General features: G+C 35.4%; 1 long non-coding RNA gene across 2 annotated transcripts; it reads right to left on the reverse strand.

The window, feature by feature from the left end:
* LOC106016323 (uncharacterized) lies at window positions 1–26,777 on the reverse strand. 2 transcript variants are annotated; one of them, XR_011811768.1, is made up of 4 exons: window positions 26,457–26,777; window positions 17,745–17,853; window positions 17,210–17,314; window positions 1–2,592 (listed from the first exon to the last, which is right to left on the reverse strand). It is a non-coding gene; the product is annotated as an uncharacterized lncRNA (long non-coding RNA). The 2 variants fall into 2 exon arrangements; XR_001188943.5 differs by lacking the exon at window positions 1–2,592 and adding an exon at window positions 10,722–15,227 and having other exon boundaries at window positions 26,457–26,773.
* Between the last annotated feature and the right edge of the window lie 773 nt (window positions 26,778–27,550).

Genomic DNA, 27,550 nt, shown 5'->3' on the forward strand with positions numbered 1-27,550 from the left:
AAGAACATGCATGTTCATGATGCAAAGACATCTAAGCCTGATATTGGCTACAAATGCTAGGGACAAATCTTATACCTCTGTCCCAAGACTTCCAGCTGGAGAAGACTAGGTATACTACAGTTCTAACTCTGTCCTGATCCTGACAGTTACTCAGTTTTGTCAGTGGGAGGTAAATGGTAAAATTAATGGACAAGCTGCATATAAAGTATAGTTATGATTCTTACCTTCCCATCTCTGCATGTGTACTTTTGCACTGGGACAAATGGTTTTAGTAGAGCAAGAGTATCCAGTCAAGAGCATTCAGATCCAGACTCCTCCTAAGTTCTCCTCAGTTCTGAATACAAAACAATGTTGTTGTAATTTCTAAATGGGAACTTGGAGGAAAAGTCAAGTGAATACATTGCCAAAGTCAAGCTCCTGACAGAATTGCAGATTTTCTGCTTGAATGTTTTTGTTAGATTCCCTGTGCATATTTATATCAATACAGCATAATAGTGTTAATGAGTAGCTGCAGAGCAGTGTACTGTGTAGTGTCACGGCCACTCCTCTTGATGCTTTTTCTGCTGCTCTAGGACTCTTGTAGCGTTTTGTTATTGATTCTCACTGCAGCAGCTGTTCATACCTTGCAACAAAGATCTAACTTAGCTATAATGAAGCAAATCACTAAAGATTGGTAATACTAACATTTTAAAGCTGTTTCAGGATAAAAAGGTTTAGACAAACTTCAAGATGAGTTTAATTTGTGTGTGTGTGTGTGTGTGCGCCTTGATTCTTATCATCCTGCAAAAATGTACATAAGATTAAATGTTTGGTGTTTAATGTTTAGCAGAAATTCTATCATATGATTCTGCAAAATGTATGAATGGTTGGATTTAAGTTAACTATCTATCTTTATACTGAAACAAATGAGGGGATACTTGTAAGATTCATTCTGCTAGCTGAGCAACATCATTTTCTACAGGGCTAGCAATTTTTGGCAAAGAAGTAATGGTAACAAACAGTTGGGAGGTAGTAACTTCAGCTTCCACAGATGTTCCATCAGTGAACAGTTGCCTAAGGCAGCAGCTTCAATGCTTAACTCATGGAATATTTATCTTAAATGATAAGAAAAAAATAATCTAAAAAAATTTAATAAAAAGCATAGACACTTTTTGCAAGTGTTATTCATTAACACAGTTCACAGGCTTCTGTGATTTGTAACTATATTGTTACTATTTACCATTAAAAACGAATTTGCTGTACGTAGTAAGCACTTCTCTGTAATCTGAGGAATTTTCAACAAAATTCCTGTGTAAAAGCAAATACCAAATTTCAGTAACTATTCACTCGTTAGTGATAAGTCACTCCTAAACTTTTTCTACATCGTTATTAGCACTCTGGTGGTTGAACTGAAGATATTTAACTCTTCTGCAGAATTAATCACAGGACTCCTTTAACCATAATATATAATGAACAACTCTTTCGCAAAGCTTTGAAAAATAATATAGTGAGAAACATCTGTCTGGTAGATGTAAATCAATTTTTATTTTTTTTACTGATTACCTTGTGCTGAGTGAAATTCAGATTGTTTACATTCATACACATCCTTCTTTTGATCCTAAGAACATGGCTTATTTACTTATTTATTTATTTTTCTTGGAGCTGGGCCAAAGCTCCTGATCAGGGTACTTGTTCAGTCAAGTCAGTATAACAGAGAAAAGTTGCAGTGATTTATGATAATAAATCCATATAGTTTATGCAGGTATCTTTTTATCTAATTTCAAAAATAAATAATTGAGCTGAATAAATGCCTATTAGTGGAAACCCAACGGATGTAGTTTATAAATAGAAACCATAGCTTCTCGTCCTGATGAAATCTGCATATTCTCTGAATTTCTCCCTTGGTGATATGGTTGCTTTCTGTTAGTTTTTATGATAATGCTTCCAATTAGACATTTAATTTTCTCTGGGGAAAAAAAATAAAAAAAATATAAAAACTATATGAATTATTTTTGAACTGTTATATATATTGCTGTATATATAACCCCAATCATTAATTCCCTGATTTGGAACTTTTGTTTTAGGGCAACTTTTTCTTTATATATAAAATATATATACATACATATATATACATATATGTATATATGTATATATACATAAAATATATATATAAAATATATATACATAAAATATATATACATACATATATATACATATATGTATATATGTATATATATGTATGTATATATCTACATATATATATATATATTTTTTTTTTTCAGGCTTCCCCTTAGTTCTAGCAGCAGAAACAGTTGAGCTGCACCTGACTAACTGACTAAACAATCGAGGGCTCCAGAGAGGTTAGTTGCTGGCTTTGCTGGTAGGGCTGAAAACTGCGGTTATGGTAGCAACATATTTCAGATATTGATACATCAGGCAAGGTGGATGAAGTGTTTTTCAGAGCATCTGGTTCTTTGGATGGATGGGCACGCAGATGGAGAAGTTCTGAGTGGCTGAACATTACTGAGGTTATTCAGCAAGCTGGCACAAATTTGTTTCTCCACCAGGAAGTCTGCAGTAGTGCTTTGGGCCATTACAAGTGAAAACCTGGAACTAAAAGGACAGAGGGTAACAGGGGAATACAAGGAAAACTGCATTAATTATTATTCTTTTTAGAAGATTAACTTTTCAATTAAAATTTCAGTTTAAGTAGAGGAAGTTTAGACATCAAGAAAAAGTACGAAGTAATATAAAAGCAACTTACTTCATTTACAATCCAAATGAAAACATTTTTTTTTCAATTTATGATATTTTTAGAAATTAAGACTAGTGTTCTACAAATACAAATCATTACAGTGAGACCAAAAAAAACTAATTGTAGTTTTGATAATTGCTGTAGCCTTGACAGTAGGTGTTGCAAGATAGGGTATGCTAAATTATATTCAAGTAAGTGAAATGTTTAATTACCTATTGAATAACACATTGAATTACCCTTTTGAAGAAGGACAACAGTTGCTTCTAATGGTGTTAGCATATTCCCCCACTCCTTTTGCTTTACCAATCATTAAGTCCCTGATTTGTGGCAACTTTTGTTTTTGTAGTTGAGCTGTACTGTGTTTTTGTATTGTTTTGCTTTGTTTTGTTTTTCCAGCATGTGTAGCAATAGTCAAAAAATTGGTTTAAACTTTTTTTTTCTATAGTCAATAGAAAATAGGATAGTACTCTGTACCGATTAATACCTATAGAGGATGGAAGGAGACAGGAACTACCATAACTACAATTACAAAACATTCCTATGAATCTGTTTTTCACTATGTTGTATGACTGTGGGAAAAAATTGAATTTTTAAATTGCCTGCAAGCCCATCACTTAACAGTTGAGTATTTTATCAACTTGACGTAAATGACAATTGTCTCTTGTCATGTTTGATTGTTAGACTTTCTATACGGTCTTTTAAGACATAACTGCATTTGGAATAACTTTAAGGTTATTCTGTCCTTGAGGCGGAAGTAGTAAGACACTCTTCTGTTTTCACTGGAGTGTATGTAATGTAGAGGAAGACAGTGTTTCCAGTGAAATGAATTCTTCAGTGTGGAAGAGAGTCCCAGTGAACAGACTTTTGCTCATTTACTCCCTGCAGAGAAATGACATTTGTTCTCGACAACATTTTCTCTTGAGAGGACCAGTTATTGGCTTATGTCACAAGCAGTCTACCGTTCTTCAGTGATATATTCCTTAAGGCATACATGGATCACTTTCAATACTCTGTGATCCAAATTCCACTCTTATTGATTGTATGAATGTGCTGTGTCTGTGAGAACAGAAATTGTTCTTCTGTATGTGTTAAAGTTCATTTGATTTTCTTTCTGATGTAGTGCTGATATGTGTTTCTCCATCTATATGTTGTGTGTGTGCATACACATACATATATATATGTTTATGTAAAAAGCTTCAGTGGTCTTTTACTTTTAAAGGGCTGGCTCTAATTCTAACCAGCCCTCTGCTGCAAATACAGATTTGCAGATTCTCTCTAGGGAATCAGAATAGCAGAGGCTCTCCTTCTTCCTTGCCCATTGCAGATGGTTTGAGGGTAAGTAGTAGGCATTATTGATAATTTTTTGTCAGTTTAAGGATAATAAAAACAACAAAATTCAAGATGTGTTGAAGGGAAAAGTTTACCATGAGAAAGTATAGTGAAATTTGATGAAAACCCTATGGGTAGCTACCCATACTGTTTGTATCTCTGAGGTTTAGCTGAGACAAACTGTATAAATACATGTACACAGTAAAATAATTAAATGCTCTGTTAATTTCTGGAGTGAGCAGGCCTCATTAATTTAGCTCAGGTTGTGCAGCTAAACATCTAGAATATACACAGTTAAATACAGTCAGGTAGAACTTGGCATTGACTGGAACTGGCATTTTGATTATTGAGGTACTTCTGTACTGCAATACAGTTCTGCCAGGAATGAGTACAAAAGGGACAAAAGAAAGAATTTCGTTCAAAACATGGGGAAAAAATTACAAAATTACTTAAGAACTTACGACAGACTGGACTCATGGCTGCTTTTTTTTTTTTTTTTTTTTTTTTTTTAAGCTTTCCTGGTTAAATATATTAAGCTGACTGTTCTGGTGCTTTACACAGTACATTAAACAACTTAATCATACTGTCCTGTCTTGCATTAATAATTTAGCATTTGTATTCTTGAAGCCACTATGTTTTCTTCTTTTGCTCTGTTTCAGTTCTCCTTCAGAATACAAATTCTGACTCATTTCCATTTTTTCCAGACCTGGTTGACTTTCTTGTTATTTTTTAGCCTTCTTGTCCAAAAATTGATTGTTTTGAGGACCACCACTGTATTTTTTATATGAATATTTCTTTCATTGTTGTATATTTCCCAGAATTCTTTAGCATCGTTCAAGAAGGAGGGCATTCTGGGACAATATCTTTGAGACAGAAGAGATTGTTATTCTTCGTGAATTTTACTCTGAACTAATTACTTTCATGTAGAATTAATTGCCATGTTTTCACAGGCATATATTCTGGATGAACACATCAAAGAAAGTTGGAACTTTTAAGATAGAAATTAGTGGGTTTTGTGCTTTGTCCTTCTGGAAACCTCAGATCCAAAACATCAGAAATTTGGTAAGTAAAGTAAAGGTAAAGGTAAGTAAATCCACAAGGCAATTTCAAGTTTTGGTCATAGATGCATATGCTGATCAATCCCCTTCATTGCTTCAGAAATAATTAGTATTAAAGAGAAGACTGCAGGCTTAAAGGGAAGTCTGTTTCTCTTTAAAATCTGAAGACAGCTGCTGAAAGGAGATGAATTTATATCTTAAGCTTATATCAAATGATTTAAAATTAATCTTATCATTTAAAAATACCAAACTCTGGACTTGTAAAGGCTATCAAAAATAGAAAGTCCCTAAATTTCAAGCAACTAGGAACAATACTGCTATTAGTTAAGATGGCACTTCTAATTTCTTCTTAAAGAACTACTTTTATGAATAAGCAGCAATTCAAGTTCTGTCCTGTTTGTACCATCTTTCTATAGTCTTCAATGACAGGGCTACTTGGGATGGTGCTTAACAGGGTAAGTGACATTTGAATGGCTCATCAAAACAAAACATCCATTTGTTGCTTCTGTCATTAATATGGATGCTACAGAGGAAATGTGCATTTTGCAGGGTTTAGTGATTTAACACAATAAAATGTAACAAGTTACATTTTTAAAATTCATCAGCATCATCATATTCTGAAGGTGGACTTTTAAAACTGCACCCAACTCCAATTGTGTTATAGATTAAACAATTTAACAATATATCAGTGATGGCAATTATAGGTTTATTGTATGTGCTCAGCTTGAGCATATAAGGTTTTCATTTTGCTTAGTAGCAGCTTTTTGGGGTGTTTACATAACTTTGTTTAGTTTTTGGTGATAGACGAAGGGGTATAACTACTAAATCTGAGGCATTTATAAAACCTAAATTTTGAGAGGAGCTATTTTAAAGAAAAAAGAAAACCAGGAAAATGTGGTTTGCTTCTCTAAAGCTCTTTGATAGGTGTAATAAGTAGTGATATCTTGGCTAGACAGTCTGTCCCTTCTATAGACTTTCAGGTGGTTTCTGCTGTAGAACTGACCAAGTCATACCTAAATAAAATGCCTGTAAATAGAAGAAAATCTTCTTGGTGATACAGAAATGGTGCCAATCATTAGACAATTTCAATAGTTGTTCAGATTTTCTGAATGGATGTACTGGCTCTGTCTGGGATGGAGTTGATTTTCTTCATAGCAGCCCATATGGTGCTATGCTTTGAATTTGTGACTAAGACAATGTTGGTGTTTTAGCTGTTGTTGAACAGTGCTTATGAAGAGTCAAGGTCTTCTTTGTTTCTCACTGCCCTGACTGTGAGTAGGTTGGGGTGCTCAAGAGGCTGGGACAGCTGATCCCAAAGGGATAATCTATGCCATATGAAGTCATGTTAAACAGTAAAAGCTCAAGGGTGGATGTTCAGTGTCATGACATTTGTCTTCCCAAGTAACTGTTAGGTGTGATAAGGCCCTGCTTTCCTGGAAGTGGTTAAACATCTGTCTGCCCCTAGGAACTACTGAATGAATTCTTCTGCTTTACTTCTGTGCACAGCTTTTGCTTTAACAATTACACTGTCTTTATCTATCATCCCATGAGTTTTTTCACTTTCACCTTTCCAATTCTCTTCCCTATCCTTCTGGGGCAATGTGAGTGAGTGGTTCTGTGGTGCTTAGCTGCCTATTGGGCCTAAACCACAACAGTGGTTTGAGATAATCGATAGCAGGGAATCATGCCTGAACTGGAATGACCACATAAGATTACTGGCCAGCTGGATGTAAATTTTCAGCAAGACACAAGCTTGAGAAGTCATCCCCGGCCCATCTGCAAATGCCATTGAAGGATTCTTGTGATAGAAACTCCTGTTGCTACCCGGAAAGTGTCCATCCATCCTGTTAGAGATTTGATTCCACATTGTGAGTTTAACTGCATGCCAAGATCATTATTTTTATTAGTATTTATTTATTTAAACAGTCTCTATATACAGCAAGGGGGAAGCAAAAGATGTATTTGGGGACCATGTAACAGGTTTGACATTTTGCAGTGCTCCTTTACTGTAACCTACTACAGGAGTAGACTGCTGACTATCCCTTACGATTTTGCATTTCTTATGTGCATGCCAAAGTGGACGTTATGTGGCAGTGTATGAAGGTAGTATCTCTTAAAACATGAGGGAGCAAATTAGAAAGAATTGCTTGTTGCTTTTTGTGTTTAATCACAACCTTCTTGGGAGTTTTGCATACAGCTGTCTGGCCAAAACATCAGGAAGTTGTTAGCATTGTAGGAATTAACACATGTTCCAAAAAGATTCAAGGAAATTGTCTGAAGTTCTAACATTAGTAATGCTTGAGGAAAAATACAACAAAAACAACAAAAAACTTCTGCAAACACTGCAGGATACTGCAAATTGCAGCACTGGAATCTATTTTATTTTATTTTAGCTGACAGTACTATCTAGTACTTTACTGTTATTTTTCCTTAGATTCTGTCTTTCTGTGCTACACAAAGGAACGCGTATGTTTTTGTTTTATTGCCTTTACTGTGGCAGCAAACATGCAGAATAATAATGACTGATGTTCTATGAGATTTCTTATCTTTCATGATATCATTTCTTTAACAGTCATTCTTCTTCCTACATATTTTTGGTGTTTAATACAATTCATCATTTCACATCTTTTCTTATTGCCATTCTCCACATTTTCTACTTTTGCTGACTTAGAGAGCAGTGAAGTTGTAACAATCTTTTAGAAAGAGAAAATCAAAAGGAGAGCTTCAACTACTGTTAATGCAGAACTATTTAATCATAGCAGATATTAGCAAACCTTTCATGGAAAACTACATTTTCTTTTATCAGGTTGTCATTAAAGAAAGCCTTGAGTCTGAGGTTCTTCTCCCTGACATCAAAAAAAAAAGGGGGCACATGCATGAGTAAGGCACATGGAAGACTGCAGTCTAATCCAAGAAAGACTATACTTGGAAATGAGAGACAGCCTTATTACTTCATTCTACTTGTCAGTTCCTTGCTTCCTGTGCTGAGAATGCCTAAGAGGATGCCATTTACAATAGTAAGTTTTTAATACTAGCCCTTGACTGACACAGGAGCATCTCCTTCAAATTTACTTTACATTTTCCTCTTCATCACTATAGTTTCACAGTGATTTTCTGTTTGTTGCATAGAATTTTTCTATTGATAGAAAGGATAGGACATTTTAATTCTATCTATGGATCACACTTTTAACAGGACTGAATTTTAGTTATAGAGGGAGAGGGACAGTATTTACACAGAGGTGGTTAAAAAGCCCAACTTCCTGTTATAAAGTTGCTTTACTATCCTAGGAGGTCACTACATGTATAGAAAAGCTATAGCAAAGGGTGGCAATGAAAACGAATGAGCTGAAGTGTTTTTTATAGAAGTCACACAGCAGGTGAGTGGTAGAGTGAGGAATAAATTTAAAGAGTTGTGAGTCCCAGACCAATGTGCTTGCAGTGAATTCTGCTGTTCTAGAAATCTCATTACTTAAAGAACACACCAGAAAAATGTAAAAGTTGGGTGATACATGCAGTGCTGATTGGAAATCGCCATACCCTGCTTAAAAATAAAAACCCCACACCACTGGATTCAAATCTAATTAAGCTTCACCTTATCTCTGATTACAAGAAATCCATGAATATATTTATATTCTATACTAGCATTTATTAGTTATGATCTCTTCTGAAATAAAGGCATCTGGAATCTAGAGCCATGGAAGAGTAGGAAGAACTCACCAGCAGAGACACAGAGACAGCGACAGAAATGTATCAAATACACATAAGAATTGGGGGTCTGAGGGGAATAATTCTGCTTGGTTCTTTAAAGGTTTCCTAGCTCTCAATATTTGGGGAGGTTTTTCTTTTGTATTTTTTTTTTAACTGGGAAATATTGCCTTTTGTCTTTTTTTTTTTTTTTTTTTTTTTTTATTTAACCGTTCTTTGTTTCATAAACATCTTATTATGTGTTCAAACGCTATGCTCCAAATTTTTTATTCCCTCCCATTCCCCTGCCCCCATTTTTCTCCCTTGAGTACAACCCCTGGCATTTGCAATAAATCTTTAATTCACCACCACCTGAAAATCACTAAAGGGTATGTTTGTTTGTTTTTATTTCAAGTCAATTTTCAGAAACTAGGGAAGTAACTTGTAATTATATTACTCTAACAGTTCTGCAGAGAGCACTTAGCTATAGAAAGTGCTGCAAATGTTTCACTTTTTTATTCAAAAATTACACTGGCTTATCAAGATAGCTTAAAAATCAGTTAAAAGTCTTGTTCCTTTTTACAAACTTGCAGCACATAGTCTGCACAATGGATATAAAAGCTTTCATCGTGAGCACTTACTTGGAGAAAAGATCTGGCAGAGACTGGGTAGATTAACAGTCTAATATAAAATGTGGAAAAAACTTGTCTCCATCTCATTAATACCATCTTCTTACTTGGTCTCTTTTCTTCGCTGAATGACAATTTGTAAGCACAGACAACTGGAAAGTAATTTGCAGCTGGCTGACAGTCTACAGAAAGTCATCCTGAACATCTAAAGTTTATATGGAACAAATATTTTTAAAATCCCTTACAGCACAGTCATAGGCACTTCACAAACAGAATCTAGGATAATAACAGTCAATCATAGCTTATACTACTCAAAAATGATGACTTCCTTAACTGAAACACATCATTTTGCATCACAATACATATAAGGTTCTTTCTTTAAAGAAGAACTTTCTCATGTGTATCTGAAGATCCTTATGGCATAACTATTCTGATATTATCTCATTAGAATAGATTAATAGAAATACATTAAGAGTGGTCTGATCAGTTTCTGAATTACCTAAGAACATCTATTTTTTAATGAGGACACTGAAGCAAGAGTTACAGGCTAATAATGCATATTGGTATTTTTTTCATGACTGAGCATAGAGAAAGACATGCTTAGTGCAGTTAAAATTCACCATCTACGTGCTGCCAGTATTAGTAGTACTAGCATCTGACTGAAGAATGTGATAATTTGAATCAAGGAAATTAATGCTGAAGTGATCTTGAACTGTGTTGGACTGGTCAGATTCGAGATCCAGAAAACTAAATTTCAGATACTCTTATTAATTGTACAGTTGAGTAGCCTGTAAACAGTTTATTAGTTCAAGAATGGCCAACTCACCCTTACATTTAAGAACAATCAAAATAAACTCTCCCAACCTTGGGTCATTCTGCTTTAGTATTTTTAAATGTCCAGTGTTTATGTTCTACAGTAAAGCCATTCATAAAGTAAATAATCTCAGGAGCATTCATGAATCAATATACCTAGGAAAATATAATTCAGATCCAAGCCAACTATATCCAGGAGGACATATCATATTATAACTTTCTTTAATTATCTATTTGGAAAAAATAGATTTAAGTAAAATGAAATTTGAATTGAAAATTCACAGTAAATCTCCATAAACATCTTGAGGACTTTGGAAAAGACAATGCTTTTGCTAAGGGGAAAAAAAAAAAAAGTAGGAATGACATATCCAGGAATAAATTTAGAATGGAAACCTCTTCTTAATTATCAGACAAGTGGGCAAGCAGAATTACTTTTCAGAAGGGAGAGTAAGAGCAAAATTCATTAACTTCAAATGAAACTCCACGACTTTATTGAAGGTTTATATGATACAGTTGCCTACAGCAATGTTTTGCTGTATTTGGTGATCCAGGAAACCCTTTCAGTCCCTGTGTTTGTAATGATTATGCAAAAATTCTTCCCTAGAGTAAACAAATACGACCTATTGCCAGGCACCTGAGGAAACTATGTTTATTTTAGTGATGTCTTACAGATGTATGCAATGACATATTAAAAATACCCCAAAGATTTAACATTAAAAAAAAAAAAAAATCAAATCTCAGGATAGATATTTTCCTGGTACATTTTACTTTCCTGTGGTGATTCTCAGAAGTTGCATAACATGGAGCCAAGTGGAGATTACTGCTATGAGCTAGTGGTATAGGTTCCACTTTTCCCATGCTCCCAAAGAAATTTAGTATAGTAGCTAAGGCAAAACCCAACGTGCTGACTGCTGTCTCCGAGAGAGATGGGAGAGATGGATGTTAGAATACAGTGGGAAAGGGAGCCATTTGAAGACAGAGAAGTCTGAGAAAGGTTCTCTCATATACTTAACTGTGAAGAAGCTTCTAAACTTCAAGGAAGCAGGAAATTAAAAACATTTTAGTTGTTTGAAATATTTTTCAAAATGATTGAAAACATTGTTTAATTGAAAGGGAACAATTTTCTTAGGTATCAAACAGTTCAATAGACTGACAAAATATGTCTGAATAATGGAAGTGTGGCACAGCTTTACATGTCTGTAACTCCTAGACAGATAACTAACCATGCTTTACAAGCAGTCCTCATCCAGGAGGCTACAAAAGATAATTTCAGGATATATCTTAATTCAGTATGGTCTTGAGGAAGGGATAGTGTACGAGGTGTGCAGCTCTAGTGTCCTTAAAAGCAAAGAATTCTTTTCTGCTTCATCCTTTCTTTTTCTCAGGGGGAGTAATTGTGATTCACTTCTGTTTCTTGCCACATGAAAAAAAAATAAAAAAAAGAACCAGCCCCGAGGTCTACCACTAACTGGTCAAGTAATTATACAGTAAGCAAGGGTATTTTAACCTATTGTGAATACAAGGTGAAAAGAATCAGATGGCCATGAAAATGCTCTAAATTGGAATGAAAGGAGATAGAGAATTTTGCACATCTGCTCCCAAAATCCAAGTGGCCTGATAAGAGCTTAAAAATGTGCTAGGCTTTAATTAATTATGGAGAATGTTAGTTCTTGCTTAGTGTTTGTTGTATGGCTCTACAGATACCAAAGCTTTTTAGTTAAATAGGAAGATCAGAAAAAAGCCTGTTGCTGAGAACAGCACGGACACTCCATAAAAATAAGGGTTGGTCAGAAGTGTCATAAAGGTTTGAGTTTGTACATGTATGATCACCCCTTCCCCCTAAAATGGAAGTTAAAGGCATGCCTTTGCAATTACGGTAAGCCAGGTTTTTTTCCCTGAGATAATTTTAATCAGAATGTGACAATTTATTAGAAGGCATTATGAAAAGGTCAGTTTTTGAAAAAGCTTCAGAAAGAAAGTTATTTCAAGTCAAAATGAAAGACCTGATAATAAGAGACCTATCAGAATGGTTCTCCTAACATTCATTAGGGGGTGAGAGGAGCAAGGTCTTAGGTCTGGTTAAGTGGCTATTCCTGTCTTTTCCATCAGAAAACTTCAGGTTAGGGGCAGTACAGAAAGGGAATAAGAAAAAAAGTTTAGCATCGATGTTCTGAAGCGATCAATCTTGCTCTATTCATATTTTTATAAGCATAACCCTTCTGGAACCATATCACCCTCACATTTTATCACTATCTCAATGAGTTATTTTACAGCAGTTTTACTTTCAAAATTTATCCTCAACAGGGAAAAAGATCATTTTATGAATGAATAGGGAAGTACTCAAGATCACTGAAACCTAAACTGGCCATACAAGTAAAGTTTTAAGTGGTAGTCTACTTCTACATTAATTGTAAAATGCCTATCCTACCCCTTTGTCTCTCCAAGCCAATTTGCTCTGTACATGCTCAAGTTTTGAGTTCTGAGTGCACCAAGTGGAATCGCATTCTTGTGGAATCAGAAGTAAAATCTATTACCTTTGTGTCTTACTCTAAAAATAATATTTGTGACTGGAGAGAGCTCAACTCTTTCATTAAGAGTTGAGGGCCAACACAGATGGGCTCATTAGACCACTGCAGCAATGTGCTTTTCTCTTGTTTTAGGCAAGAGGTGAATAATAGATTCAGCTATAGATTTTTCCCTTACTTTATCTTCCCTAGATATCTCTGTTTTCAGAGGGAATAGTGTAATGCCTTCACACTGATAAAAGTCAGAGCAAAAAAAACAGGGAAAATAATTTGGTTGCTGCTTGAAAGCATCTACAGTTTGCCAGTATCTGAGTGTTTGTCAGATACCTTCATAAATTTCATCTCTTCCTTTAACAGCTGTTTGAAGTTGAGAACCAGGCCCTCACTTGTATAAATTAGTACTGATTTGTAACTCAGTTGTTGGGATACATTTGCGCTCAAATAAATGTAAACATCCAATTTGTACGTCATAATTACACTGTGCTTAGCTTTTGAATTATAGAACTGCAATCTCTTTTGTATGTATATTGGTTAACAGTATTGTATCTCTTCTGCTAGAGGCAACAGAAAGATATTCTTATATTAAAAAAAAACAAACAAAAGATGTCTCACTGACGAAGCAACAAATTAAACCAACCAACTTGTACAATATAAAAGTCACAGTATTTCCATCAGAAAACAAAGGTTGATGGGAAACACTTTTAGAGGTCTTAGGATACTGCCAATTTAACAGTAATACCGCCAGCACCACCACCACCAAAACACCATATGCAGATACTGAAAAACATCTAAGATACCCTGTATTTAGCAGAGAGCATGCTTTCAAGGTGTCAAGGAGACAATAATAATATAGATTCCCTCAATGAAGAGAGAAGTAAATGCCATTATAAAAACAGACCCAAGAGCATACACTATTAGCTTTTTTTTTTCCCCCTGTTTTTGTACCTAATTAGAATATAAAACAAGATATAACTAGGAAAACCTGTGCTGACACTGAGTTATAAAACTTTGTGGAAAATGGCAGTATTAAAACTCAGGCAGATTTTTAGCATTGGTATGAACAATTAGGAATTGTTGACATTTTCTATCAGTGCAAAACCTCAAGTAGTTAACAGCTATACATGTTTCTAGGCAAACATAATCAAAAGGTGTTGGATGCCTAGTTTCAGGATTTGAAAAATGCCCATAACTAATATAACTTGATACAATGTATTTTAAAGTGAATTTAGAATGTTTTTAATCCTCTGTTCCTTCTTCATTCTCTCTCTCCATCTTTTATACATGCCATGGAACACCTTTCCATACACAAATACAATATGAGAGAAATGTAAGCGTATGCTTCATAGCAGTATAACTGAATTGCTGTAAAGGATTTTAAAGGCCTAAGCTCTTCTTTGAGACTCATCTTTATTTTTTTGAATACCCAGATTATGAAGAAGACATATGATAAATTAAGTCAGTGTCAGTTCCTCTCAATAACAAAACAAACAAAAACAAAAAAACACAACACAATAAAGACTTTTAAAGTAAAGTGGAGTTTGGTTGCAGTGAGGTTTGGCAAGTGTTTCTGACTGCCACAGCACATTTATAGCTAAACAGACAGCGTAGATTCTCTAAACATCCAAGCATAGCCATTTTTTTCTTGATGTTTCTAAATTATTCTTGCTCCTCTCATAAAAATCCTTGTAGCAGAACCAAGTATTCAGCAGTTCTTTGACAGGAGAGACTATTATTTTAGAAACACAACTATTTTTCTTCAAATGATCTTGTTGACAAGAGAAAAACAATGCTGGAGTCACTCAGAATGCTTCCTACTGCATGACAACAAACAAAAACCTTTATCACTTGCAATTTTAATGTGCTCTGCTTCCATGGAGTAAAAACTTATAAACTGTCATCTCCATGCCACCTTCTATCTTTATTTCCTAAAAATATTCAACTACAGGTCAGCTTTTGCAGGACTAGATATCTAGATTTGCTGAAGGGTCAAAAATTTACTTTTGTCCTAATTTTGACCAAACTTTGGACTGACAACCTTCTTAGATTAAAAGTTTAAAACTGTTGTTACAAATTTTCATTACAACAGAGGATAAAAATAAAAACCACCATCTGTGTTGTGTAAAATTTAAGCTCTATCCTTCTGAATTAGATTCCCTGCAAACTAGGTTGACATTATTTAGTTTAAGTTAGTGGACTCATGTTATGAAGCATTATAATTCAGTACCAGAAAAGAACACTATTCAGTCAGTTCATCTGCTTTCAGAAAAAGCAGTAGATAAACAAAGCAGTTCTGCTGCTCTCTAATTGACAACAACAAGAAAAAGATTGTTGAAGCTTTACATAAGTGCCCAGCGATGACTGAAAAAATAACTGAAGTGCAGGCAGTGAGCTTGTCCCCCCTTTCAGCAGTCTTCTCCAAATGTTTAGTTCTTCTCTAAATGTACAGTTGAAAGTCCTATCAGCATGAAGAAAAAAGAAATGTGCATGGTTTCAAAAAGAGCAAAAAAGCCCTGAAGCGAGTTCCTACACCCACTCCGAAATCCCACACATCCATGCAGTGCAGCTACAAACCCACATCCCAGCTGCAGCAATCAGCACCTCAGAAAGCTGAAGACAGAAGGATTTTTTTTTTTTTTTAAGCTTTGAAGTGCAAGGTTTTGAATGATAACTTACACATTCTTCAGTTTTTTTCCTTTTGCATTATTTTAAGTATTGTGTTGTTTATCAATACTCAGAAGAAAACTCTTTCTTAAACAGTAAACCTACCATGGAAAGTATTGCAGTACTTTCCCCCGCTGCCTTTATTTCCATATATCCAAAACCTAGTATTTCAACACTCTGCTCTAACTTTATATGGTGGATTGAATATGTAAAGAATCCTTAATCACTCTTTGTTTTCAGTGCTTGGTCATCTAAAAATTTGTACGTGTAAGACTTTCCATGTCAGGGAATATGCGGTGAGATATAGGAGGTCAAGGACAACCACAGTCATGATAGGCACAACTACACAGCAATTTTTAGGTACGAACAACTTGAGATAAAGAATCACCCAGAAAATCCTTTTTACTTAATGAACTTGCATATTTGGACAGTGGTAGCATGTTCTTAATAAGATATCTATTAGCGTTATAGAGCTGTGAAGTCTTAAATGCAATCATTAGTTTTAATTTTTTAAGGTATTAAGATGTACTTTACCTCTCTGTCACTGTCCTACACAAAGCAGTAAAGGAGCAGGCACTACTCTTACAATACTAAGAAGTTTGTGCATTGCGGTAAGTTGGAACTTTATCTTTAAAAATGGCAAATGATTTCTATGTAAATTTCAGTCACTCACTTTCATCTTATATTGAATTCAGTTTTAGAAATCAACAAATACAATTATAGACATGTGACTAACATTGAAGAATGCATAAAACTGTAAACTGAGCTGGACAAAGAAGATAACATTTTCCTTTAATAAATTCCTCTTAAATATTGATTGCTATTTCTCTTTGAGTTTTACTAGCTATCTTAAAGAAACTGTTATTTGAGCATAACGCCAGTAGAGACCAACTAAGACACCAAACATTCTCCAGTAACTTACATACTTAGTACAGTATGTACTAAGTACTTACCGTAACTTAGACAGTCACAGCTAAACTATTTTTAGTGATGCTTAGGAAGTCAGATCATTCTGGGAACAGCACGGTCTGTTTCATGTTTTTACAAATAAATGGGTAGAGGACTCAAGAACTAGCATTTATTTGGAAAATTGCTTGTTCTTTTCTTCCAGTAAAATATAAAAATACATAATATCTTTACCTATCACATGTTTATCTCAAACAACTCTCCACTTATTTCTTTAGATATTGTCAGTTTTAATTAAATCTGTTTCATTTCTGATTTCAAGAGACCTCTCAAAAATTTAAATCAAATATTTGAAGATAAATTTCACAGAAATACAAAAATTAAACTTGTGTGTTATCTCTTTCAAAACAAACAAACAAACAAAAAACTGTAAGCACTTGAGTTATTTAGATTCCTGAACATGTGAATCTTACATTATGATACTACACATAGAGTCCAAATTCTTTGGCAGAGAGTCACCTGGTATGACAGCAAGAATGAGAAACAGACATTGTTTGAAGCATCCTCCATAATGTTTTGAAAATCACATGGAGAAAAAAATACCATGTTTGGACAAAAATTGAGAAGTGTTTAAAACATATTGCACTTCATTAAAGTATTTAAGCCTGCAGTAGTTTATCAGTGCTCCAACAACCATTTCAGTGTTTTTGAGCTTTTTGTTTCCTAAACTAGATTCTTTTTACCGTGTTCCTTCCTGATCTTTATTCTCTCATTCCTAATCTTTATTCTGACAATGGCAGTCTGAAAGTCTCTTGGGTCCCCTACTTCCCCTCCTGAAACGTCAGACTCCTCTCAGCCCTTTTTACTCACCTTCATATCTGCAGTCCTCTTGAATTTTCAACATTTAACTTCCATTTCCAGCATTTTTGCTGTTACTCTCCTCCATTCCACCCCATTTCTCAAGAGCACAGTTGACTGCCAGTGCAAAAAGAAAAAAAAAAAGTTTTTTCTACAGTGCTGAAAAGTCTTCAGCTATCTCTAACACATCACACGAAGCCCTCTAGTGTCACCACTTCTGTTGTGTCAGCAAAGGCCATGCAATCTAAGCAAGCTTTTTTTCCTCCATCAGGCACTGCTTCTTGTCCTTTTTCGCTCTTCAGTTTTAAAACTAATGTTCCCAGACCAAGGTTACACTAGCTATTCCTTTTTTTTTTTTTTTTTTTTTTTAAGGCTTGTATCTCTTTCACATAAATCCTACCCTATTCCTATGTACATTTCCTTGTGTTCTCCCACCTCACCCCCCCCACCAGCAGGGGATTATGAGAGCACCAACTCCCAGTTCTAACCAAGTGCCCTTTTTCTGCACCCCTCCTTCAAGCTCCAAGCATCATGAGGCACCAGTTACCCTTCAGGATGGCAAATTTCCAGTTCTTTCACTTTCCAAAGCTGTAGCTGGCGGTGCACGCTCAGTTAGTCTGAAGAGGTAGTTCATTAACAGTCTGAACATGTAGATGCTGTGTGAGAACAGATGATATAGAGCCTGCTCAGGCAGAAAAGTTGGGAAAGGATCGACTACAACAGCAATACACCTTTCTGAAAATTGGCCAAAATTCTTAGTCTTGTGATTTAAAAAATATGGACAGGTTTTCACAGGGGCAGGGAAGGCACAATAGTGGTAAAGGCCATCCAATTAAGTTTCTGCGCCAAAGCCTAGTTTTTCCAAAAAGAAAAAGGTTCAAGAGAATGAAGGGAAAGAAATATCTAAACTTAAAAAAATAATAATAGAAAAGTCCAGCACTATACTACTTCCTTATGTTAACTCTCAGAGACTTCTGCAACTACTTTGGCTGAAATAAAATAAAACAATAAAGGCAATATGAATATATATACCTATATATGAATCTAGAAAAGCCATTCAGAAAGGAAAATTGCACTTAGTTGCTTGGCAAAGTTATGAGCTAATAAAAATTCAACATTATTTAAAAAAAAGTGTCAGAAAACGTTAACAATAACCACAGTGACATTCCCACCTAAAACATATGCTATCATGGCAGCCAGAAAAAAAATCTATTCCTAATGGGACTATGTAAAATATTGCAGGTCTTCAGCTTTTGTAAAACAAAGTGCCCTCTCATTCCCAAATGATTTTTTGGGGAGAAAAACAAACAAGAAAACAAAAAACAACAAACACACAAACTCTTGTGTGTTTCTATGACAAACATCTTTCATTTGCATTATCTTTTCACAGTATGCTTTCTGCAGCAGAATCATAATGACCCCCAGGGAAATGTATCATTTATTCTGTCCCGAGAGAGTACATTTATGCCATATCATTGCTACTTTAAAAGAGGTTGCTTATTATCCTCAGGAGAACAATTCAGTTGCATTACCCTGCCAGTGGCTGCTTCCAGATGTATTTTCATCCTAAGGAAGAGCTGCTGCTGATGCTTTGTTGACAAGAAAATCAGATCTGTTTTCACAAACATTTAAATTCAGCCTTACAAGAAATTACTCTCCAAGTATCTATGCAAGTATCCACAAAAAAGTGAAGCAGCAGAGGCTGCTTTCTGGGTTCAGGGGTTTATTTTAGGGAAAAAAAGAAAAGGACACAAAAAACATTTACTTTAAAAAAAAAAAAAAAAGAAGGAAAGCATTACTTTGTTCTACTTGCATTTAAGAAACTGTAAGAATAAATTGTGCTTTAATTTTTATGATTATTTTAATCAGTGCCAGATACTCCTGAGGCAAAGGTAACTCAATAAATAGGACAACCTGAATATTTTATACCTGAAGATCATTAGATTGAAGAAGGATGGTTGCTGAATCCCAATTTCACTACTTCTTTTTAGGACTACATTATCCCCCCACACACCTTGTTCATCAACCATTTTTCAAAAAATAGGGATAAACAACTTCAGAAAAGTCCAGGGCACAAAATATAATAGTTTAAAAATGTTTTAGAAGAATTTCAGTGGAGATGGGTCTCCCCTGCAAAGCATCATACAAACCGTTGGAATAAAAAAAATCCCTTTCCACTCTCACTACTTAGGCAGAAAAAGAGAAGCAAATGGGAGCAGCTCTGTAACCATAGTAACATTTGCCTATTATTTCCAAAGAATTTCTGAAGCACCGAATTTTGGATTCTGCATTCTGGGAATAAAGTTTGTATCAAGGAAAAGAACAGAATGAGTATTTTGTTGCAGTGCCTTATAATAACTTTTAAAATATATTTTTTCCTGAGAGAAGTCGATTGAAAAAGGGGTCATATGCAAAGAACTACAACAAAAAAATGTTACTGTGGACATATACTTTTTTTTTTCTTTAATGAGGTGAAAGATAATTTGGTAACTCAGGAGACAGTATCTGAAATTTATTAGTATTCATGAAGACATACTAATTTAGAATGGCCAATTATAAGAAATTTGTGATAAGGAGTCTTTCCATGCATTGTCTGCTTACTCAGAAAATTATTTTTATTTCCTCCCCCAATCACCCAGACTCATGAATATGTTTCCTAGCTACTATTGCTTGGGTCCAAGTTTTCTCTCTGCCTTCCTTTCCCTTTCCGGGGACTTAGAAGCAAGTCTGAACTTACACTGAAGAATTGTATTCACAATATCTTACAAGTATAGCCAATTATTTTACCAAAACCAACCAACCAACCAACCAAACAAAAAAACAACAAAAAAAAACCCCACGCCTTTCCAACTTACAGTTAATAGTTCTTGTTTATAAGAAGTCATACTTAGAAGTCAAGCTAAAATCATAAAGTAACAGAAAACTTATTTAAAAAAATAAATCTTGAAGTTGAACTATATTCAAATTCACAGTATAAAGATAGTAAAGGGCCTATAGGGGAAGATGTATGAGGAACAGCTAAGGTCACTTGGCTTGTTCAACCTGGGAAAGAGGAGGCTGAGGGGAGACCTCATTGCAGCCTACGGCTTCCTCACAAGGGGGAGTGGAGGGGTAGGCGTGGATCTATTCTCTTTAATGATTGAGATAGGACCTGAGGGAAATGGTGTCAAGCTGTGACAGGGGAGGTTCAGGCTGGATATCAGGAAATGGCTCTTCACTGAGAGCGTTGTCATGCACTGGAACAGGCCCCCCAGGGACGTAGTCATGGCACCAAGTCTGTCAGAGTTTAAGAAGTGTTTACTATGCTCTTAGTCATATGGTCTGAATTTTTGGGCAGACCTGTGTGGAACCAGGGGTTGGACTCAATGATCTTTATGGGTCCCTTCCAACTCAGGATATTCTATGATTTGATGAATTTTTAGCTCAAATACACCAAGGTCAAGGGTTCACTGGATCTTTTTAGACTACATCAAGAGAGAAGGGAACAGAGAGAGACTTGCTGATTAAATTAGGTCCTTGTTATTATGAGAAAGAGTAGTGGAAGAAAAGGGACAGTAGCGTAGCACTTGGACAATGTAAGTTCAACAGCTTACACAACTCCAAATTCTGAGGATGCTGTGCAAGTTACTTCATCCACATATCTCATTTCTATTTCCAAAGCGAAATAGTATGATGATGCCCACACAGAAGTCAGTAAAGCATGCAAATACCACTGAAGTGGCAATTGTAATGCCGTGGCAAATACTGTCTAGGATCCTTATATTTTTGAGTAGCATTTTGATAAAATCTTGCATCTAGCTTGCTTTATTTTCTTAGTCTAATATTTCTTGTGAGAGCTCTCAGTTAGCAATGTTCTTCTATATCTTACATGGTCAAATTTAGATGATTTATTGCCTAATAAAGTTAAAACATTAAGATTTTATGTAAATTATATGTAGCTCCCAGGAGGTAACTAACCTTCATGCAAAACTGAGCTACCAGTTTTTCTTTAGGATACACAAGTTATATATCCTTTAAGGACTAATCCATGCAATGCACAACAGGATTTATTTGTATTTACATGAAGGTCAAATTGGTAACAAGAGAACTAGAATTCCCGAGATGTAATATATTTTAAATGCATCATGCCAAATGAGGAAAATATCCTTTTAAATTGTTAAGAGAAAATGTATCAGAAAAGAATACACAGTAACACTCTGTGTGTAGCCAATATAATTCATTTATCCTTGCAATTTCAAGTGAACTGAGTATTTGACTTCAAACAAGCACAATCACACATACTTCAGCCAATCAGAGAAGCCAAGAGAGTACTTCACTTGGAGATCCTTAGCTGGGTGTTGTGGATGTTGTAAGGATTGGCCAGATAGAGACCACTGACCATATCTTAAATTTAGGCTTAAGCTACAGCTGTAAAAGGAGGTTACTATCCCTGCTGACCTACTTTAGAGCATTTCAGTTCAAAGCTCAGTGATTCAGTTTGGGAAGAAGTGACTATTTAAACTGTTCTGCCTGATTTTGCCTAAGACACACAAGGTAGCATTTGCATCAACTGTTTCATCCGCAGATTGCTGGTGCATGACAATGTTAATCTTTAATAACAGGACAGTGACAATGAGCTGCAGCTGATAATCTTTCTTTACTCACACAATTATCTCTGCAAGATCCCTCCACAGCTTTTTTTTCTGCAAACACCAACTAGAAAGAGAAGGAAATAGAGACAAAGTTTCTGAGAAACCCCTACCTGACCTTTTGGCAAATCACACACAGAATCACAGAATCTCTAGGTTGGAAGAGAAATGATCCACCCTGTGCCATCATTTGTACATCCTACTCTACACTGCAATCTCAATCTTATGATAAGTGACAACAAGACTAGAGCAACTACTTGAACTAGAAAATGACAAATGTACTGAAATCACTGTCCATCCTTTTTTGTAAGAATGTTAACAATAGGGTTCGGTTTCAGCAGGGAGGCAACAGGTCTAGGAACACTGCTGATGGCAAAAGTAAATGGTCCTACTTTGCATGTCAGTATTGTACTGTGATTTTGTCATTACGCTTTTCCTCACACCGCCACCTCTGCTTGCCCAACAGCATCATCTCTGCACTGCACTGACAGGATGGAGATGGAATACTCTGCCATTACAACAAAATGGACTGTGCTTAGAATTTTTTCAAGACAGAATGCTCATGGCCCTGCCTAGCTCATGGTAAAGTCTGTGCAGTGTATTTTGTAACTGCTGGCTGATATGCCTGCTGTCAGCCAAGAAATTCTGCTTGCATAAAGTCTTTGATGTGATAAGCAATCACTCTTTCAGTTATGCAGCAATGCCAACTTCCATCACACACCAGCTAATTCATATCAGATCCTCCTTTTCTAAGGTTTATGATTTTTAACCTATTATAAGCTAATTTTGTCTTAAGGGCTGATTATAGATATGTAATCTCAACAGGATTTTTACTCAATCTAAGTTTATAAAAATAGCACAGTTTCATTTCATGGTAGGCAGTTCAGATGGAAAGAAAATTCCACTTCTAAAACTTCCAGAAATACCTCTCAATACAAACTTCTGTTTGAGGACCAGTTGAGCACTAAAATAACCAAAACAACAACAAACAAATGTCAGAGCAGATTTTGCGTTTGTCTGAAGAGGAAATAGTACAAAGAGGTGCTATAGGGACAGAGGAAATATTAAGTAGGAACAAAACTGTGAAATTCAGTCTAATCATAAAAAAAAAATAAAAGTAAAATAGAGGAGAATCCAAGATGGTTTTACTTTATTGGCACAGAAAAAGTGACCATATAGTCTGTTAGCTTTACTTGGTAGGTCCCTTCCAACTGAACTGAAAACCTATTTTTTTTTTCTTAGTGTCTCTCTTAATATCCCTCTCCTTAAATTAAAAGAAAAGGCACTAGATATGGAAAAATATCACTATTATTTGTGAAGGAGCAGACAGGTGGAAAACGAATCATTCTTAAAATACCATAGAGCTAACAGGAGGAGGGACACCAAATGGCATTGGGGGAGGGGGGGGGGGAGGGGAATGAACAGCCATAAATAATTTTCAGGATGCAGATTAAGCACAGGAGTTAATCAGAAAAAGAATTCTCAATTGTAATATGACATCTATTGTATTTTATTGTATGGCTGATGTCAGCTATTAGGGAAGTAATAGAGAACCTGGATGACAAGACAAGCCTCCAGTCCCTGCAAAAACATCTCTTTTTATCTTAACTTGTGACAGTAAATTTTATGTTCAGTTTTAAGATGTGAAACCTGACAGTTAAAAATCTATTTCTGTCAAATCACAATTAATTTAGTAAACATTAATCAAATGCAGAAGACTACGACAAATCATTAAGTTGTTCATTGAAATAATTCACTGCATGTAGAAAAGTCACCTACTGTCCTCAGACAACCTGCTAGAAAAAATACAAACCAGACAGAGTGCTCTGATATAGCAGAGCCTAATGGAAAGGGAAATGATGCACCAGGTTGTACGTTTCTAACAATGGAGTATTTTGATCTTCTTTATGTGCACGATCCTGACATGTGACCCTGTAACAGGTAGACACAACCAGCTATTAGGTCTACTGAGATAATCATCTGAAAATTAAGTGGCAATAAGTCCAAAGGATGTCTCTGTACTAAAGTTGCTAGGGCTTTCTCGGTCAATAGCCTGCATAAAATCAAGTCTCCTCTTATACCTCAGCACAAGCTGTAATGACTACAAATTACAGCAGTAATTGTATTATACAGCAAAGTGATTTGATTTATTGCTTACACGGCATACTTAATAAGTTGAAGTAAGATTATCTCTATGTTCCATTTTTGGAATCTATTTTTTAAAGAGTAGTTTGCTGTGACTTTTTTTTTTCCCCTCAATGTCTCATTGCTCTGACTGCCACAAATAATTAATGCCTTTTTTTTTTTTTTTTTTTTTTTTTTTTTTTTTTGGTGAAAGCTTAGCGTATAACTTTAAAGCACGGAGGTAAGTCTGGTAAGGTCTGTAAAGAATCAAGAGGCTTTGCTACCACCAAGAGATAAAGTGGAGTTGAATAGAGATCAACAGGCGGTCTTGTATGGCAGAGAGCTCTTCACGTGCATCTGCTGGTGAATGAAGGCAGGCAATTGACTAAACCAGATTGCATGAGCATTTCTGTTAGGTTACAGTTTATTTTAATCTCAAATCACATGATTAATCATGTGCTAGACTCCTTTTATTTAATATACATTCAAACCCCACTTATCTTAGGATATATTTAGTGAAGGAGCATCTTAGAAGGATATATCATAGGGCATAGGAATAGTTCTCCCAGATGAAAGTTTCTTTCTTCATAAAGCAGAGATAACAATTCCCCTGAGTATACTTCATGTAATTGTCCATCTGCATCTATTTTTGTTAGATAATGTCAACACTACAGAACTAACAAATCTGCTAGCTAAAACAGGTATGTACTATCAAAAGGACTGTCAATAACAGTTCAGTACATTAAAAATTAGCTTTCATGCTTATGTTACCAAAAAAGTATTTTATTCTATTTAAAAACAGTGCAGGTACCCTGCATCTCACAAAAGAAAAACCACTTGCAAGTAAGAACTTTAGACACTGTGAAATACAACTCTGTACGTTACTACTTTATGACTCCCAGTTTTAGAATTGTGAAAAAATTGAAGTTCACTGAGTTACTCCATAAAGGTGTATTGAAATTCTTCTATTGAAGAATTCTAGGCTGAAATTTAATTAAATAGCCACAAAATAGTTCAATTATTTCAATAGTTCTGCACCCTGGTGATCACATTGCTTTTCTGACAGCTCTGAAAAAATACTATGTTTAACACTGAACCACAGTACTGAATCCCTGTTACACTGTCAGCCTATTTACTTTTATGTAGAAGCATATGTTCCAGAGTGCAATGCAAATATCCTTCAACATGAAAACGTTAGTATTCATTACTTTCCCAGTGAAATCAGAAATGACTGTGATATATTCATTAACTCAAACAGATGCCGTCTTTGTTTTTAACACCCAGATATACTGCAACTATTTCAATTTACTACTGCTTACTTTCCAGGCTTTGCATTGAGTTCTATAAGCCTTACAGCTCATTCTAACACATTTCATTTGCATACTGTGGTGGAAAGGCTAATCTCAGGCCAAGGTCATGTGCTCTGATTTTTCAGACACAGTTAGCTGTTACACACCAAAAAAAGAATAACTAAAACCACAACATAATGAAATCATCACAACTACACATCCCTCTCTAGAGGCAGACAGGTAGGTCCTTTATCTGCTTTCTCCTACACAAATGCAGTGTCCTGGTAGCACAGACTTGTTATACTAAAACTAATGTGCTTGTTAAGGCATCAGTCCCACCTTTCTTACATGCTACTGCCTCTTTCACATCAAACACCTGTATGAGCCTCACCTTAATAAAACCCCTAACCAAGACAAAGCTTCTGCATAAGCTTGCATTATTGCATAATGTTGTGAAATCAACATAAAGGACAACACAGTGTGGTACATCAGTAAAACATCTGCATCTCTAATTGACTTCACAGTTCTCACAATCCCCTAAAATACTGTTACTCTCCTGTCAACGTCAATTACCATGAAGAAGTTTCCAAAGAAGCAGTGACACAATAGCTTATACTACCTTTTGTCAGATACAGAATTCACAGTGGTGTGCTTGGCTGCCCACAGCCCATCAGACCGTGCTTGCTTTTGCAGTACCTCAAACCATCGACACAAGGTTGCATTGTACATTTTTGTGCACCAAGCTAGCAATACTGGCTGTACCTTACCTCTTACACAGTGATCGAGTGATCGTTGTGTTTGAGATACTTGGCTTTTGCTAGCTTCTTCGCCTCCCCCCCCCCATTTTCTTCATTGTATTAATGGAGATTTAAAAGATTAAACAAAATCAATGCCAAAGACATTGCAGTAGCACTAAACACTGGTCATCTAGGTTGCTCTGATTAGATAAAATTGATTCAATTGAATTTGAATTTCACTGGAAATTCAAAACATAAATGTATGGAAAAATACAGTGATAGATGCATTATTATCACTTGTTTCAAAAAAAATAAATTATTAAACATTGTAAACATTTTCACTACTGACACCCCATTTCAAACATTAAATAATGCAATTTTCCACATATTTACATAATACCAATGATTAAGTTATCAGAAATTTAATTGCTGCTCACAACAGAAATCAGAAATAAAAACAGAGCATTCACAATAGTTTTACCTCATATAAGATTTTGGCACTACAGCATAAGAAACAGTAAAACAACCAATCTGAAGCATGGAAGTAGCACTCTTCAGTTACTCACTCCTTCAACCACACTAAAGTCAGCTTCTTTCCCCCAGCATAAAATTTGCTCCAGCTAGTAGTAGCCCACTGAGCACAACCCACAGAAACACCTTCCTGCCTGGAGAAGACTACTGAGGTGAGTGCTCTCTTCGATCACAGCTCTTACTACATTACGGGGTCATTACCATGACAATTTAGTTCTTAAAGGAACTACAAACCCTCAAGGCCAGAATTATTTGGTAACCAGAGAGTAAGAATTTAGCCTTCCCTTACATTATTTCAGTGTAATCTCATGTCCCTCCAGTCTATTAGAGACACCTGTTAGGATTTATATTGAGGTAGTTTTGATATTCATCTGATGCATATGACAAGATATAAGCTATTCATATGAACATAGCAGAATTTTAATGAAAATTACCTTGGGATTATCATTACTTCATGCAGATTGCCATTCAATTTCCTCTCAAAATAATACATGCTTTTTCACAGTTTATAATTATATCATATTATCTCTTTAACCTCTATAGTAAAACCAAAGTTTTGGAGTAGAAAGTGTGTCCTGCAGAGAACTAATAGAGAACATCTAGAAAGCCAAAGGTTAGAAGAGCAGTTTGAATTCCTTTCCGTTCTATGGGAAGGGTTATGTATAAAAACTGCTGGCAGACACTTTTAAAGATACAACTTTAAAATATCACAGAAAGATAAAAGTGATCAATCCATACGCTATGAAATCATCCCATCTGGTTCCAATACACAGGAAATTAATCCAGACCAAATCAAAAACCACATATATCAGCTTAAAACTATTTGAAAAAAGAGTTGAACAATCCACAATAATCAACTATGAAAACAGCTGCACCAAAGATTCCCAAGCCAGAAGAACTTAATCCTATAAATTGGTCTTCCTAGCAGCAGCAGAGTTTAAGACATAAATCAACGTTTGAAATACGATTCTAAAATAAGAACAAACAAAAGTTGTCTAGAATGCTTCCATAATCACAGTGAGAATTCTGTCATTCTTTTCTCTA

The sequence above is a fragment of the Anas platyrhynchos genome, chromosome 10 (assembly GCF_047663525.1).
Source record: "Anas platyrhynchos isolate ZD024472 breed Pekin duck chromosome 10, IASCAAS_PekinDuck_T2T, whole genome shotgun sequence".
In the NCBI taxonomy this organism is placed as follows: domain Eukaryota; kingdom Metazoa; phylum Chordata; class Aves; order Anseriformes; family Anatidae; genus Anas; species Anas platyrhynchos.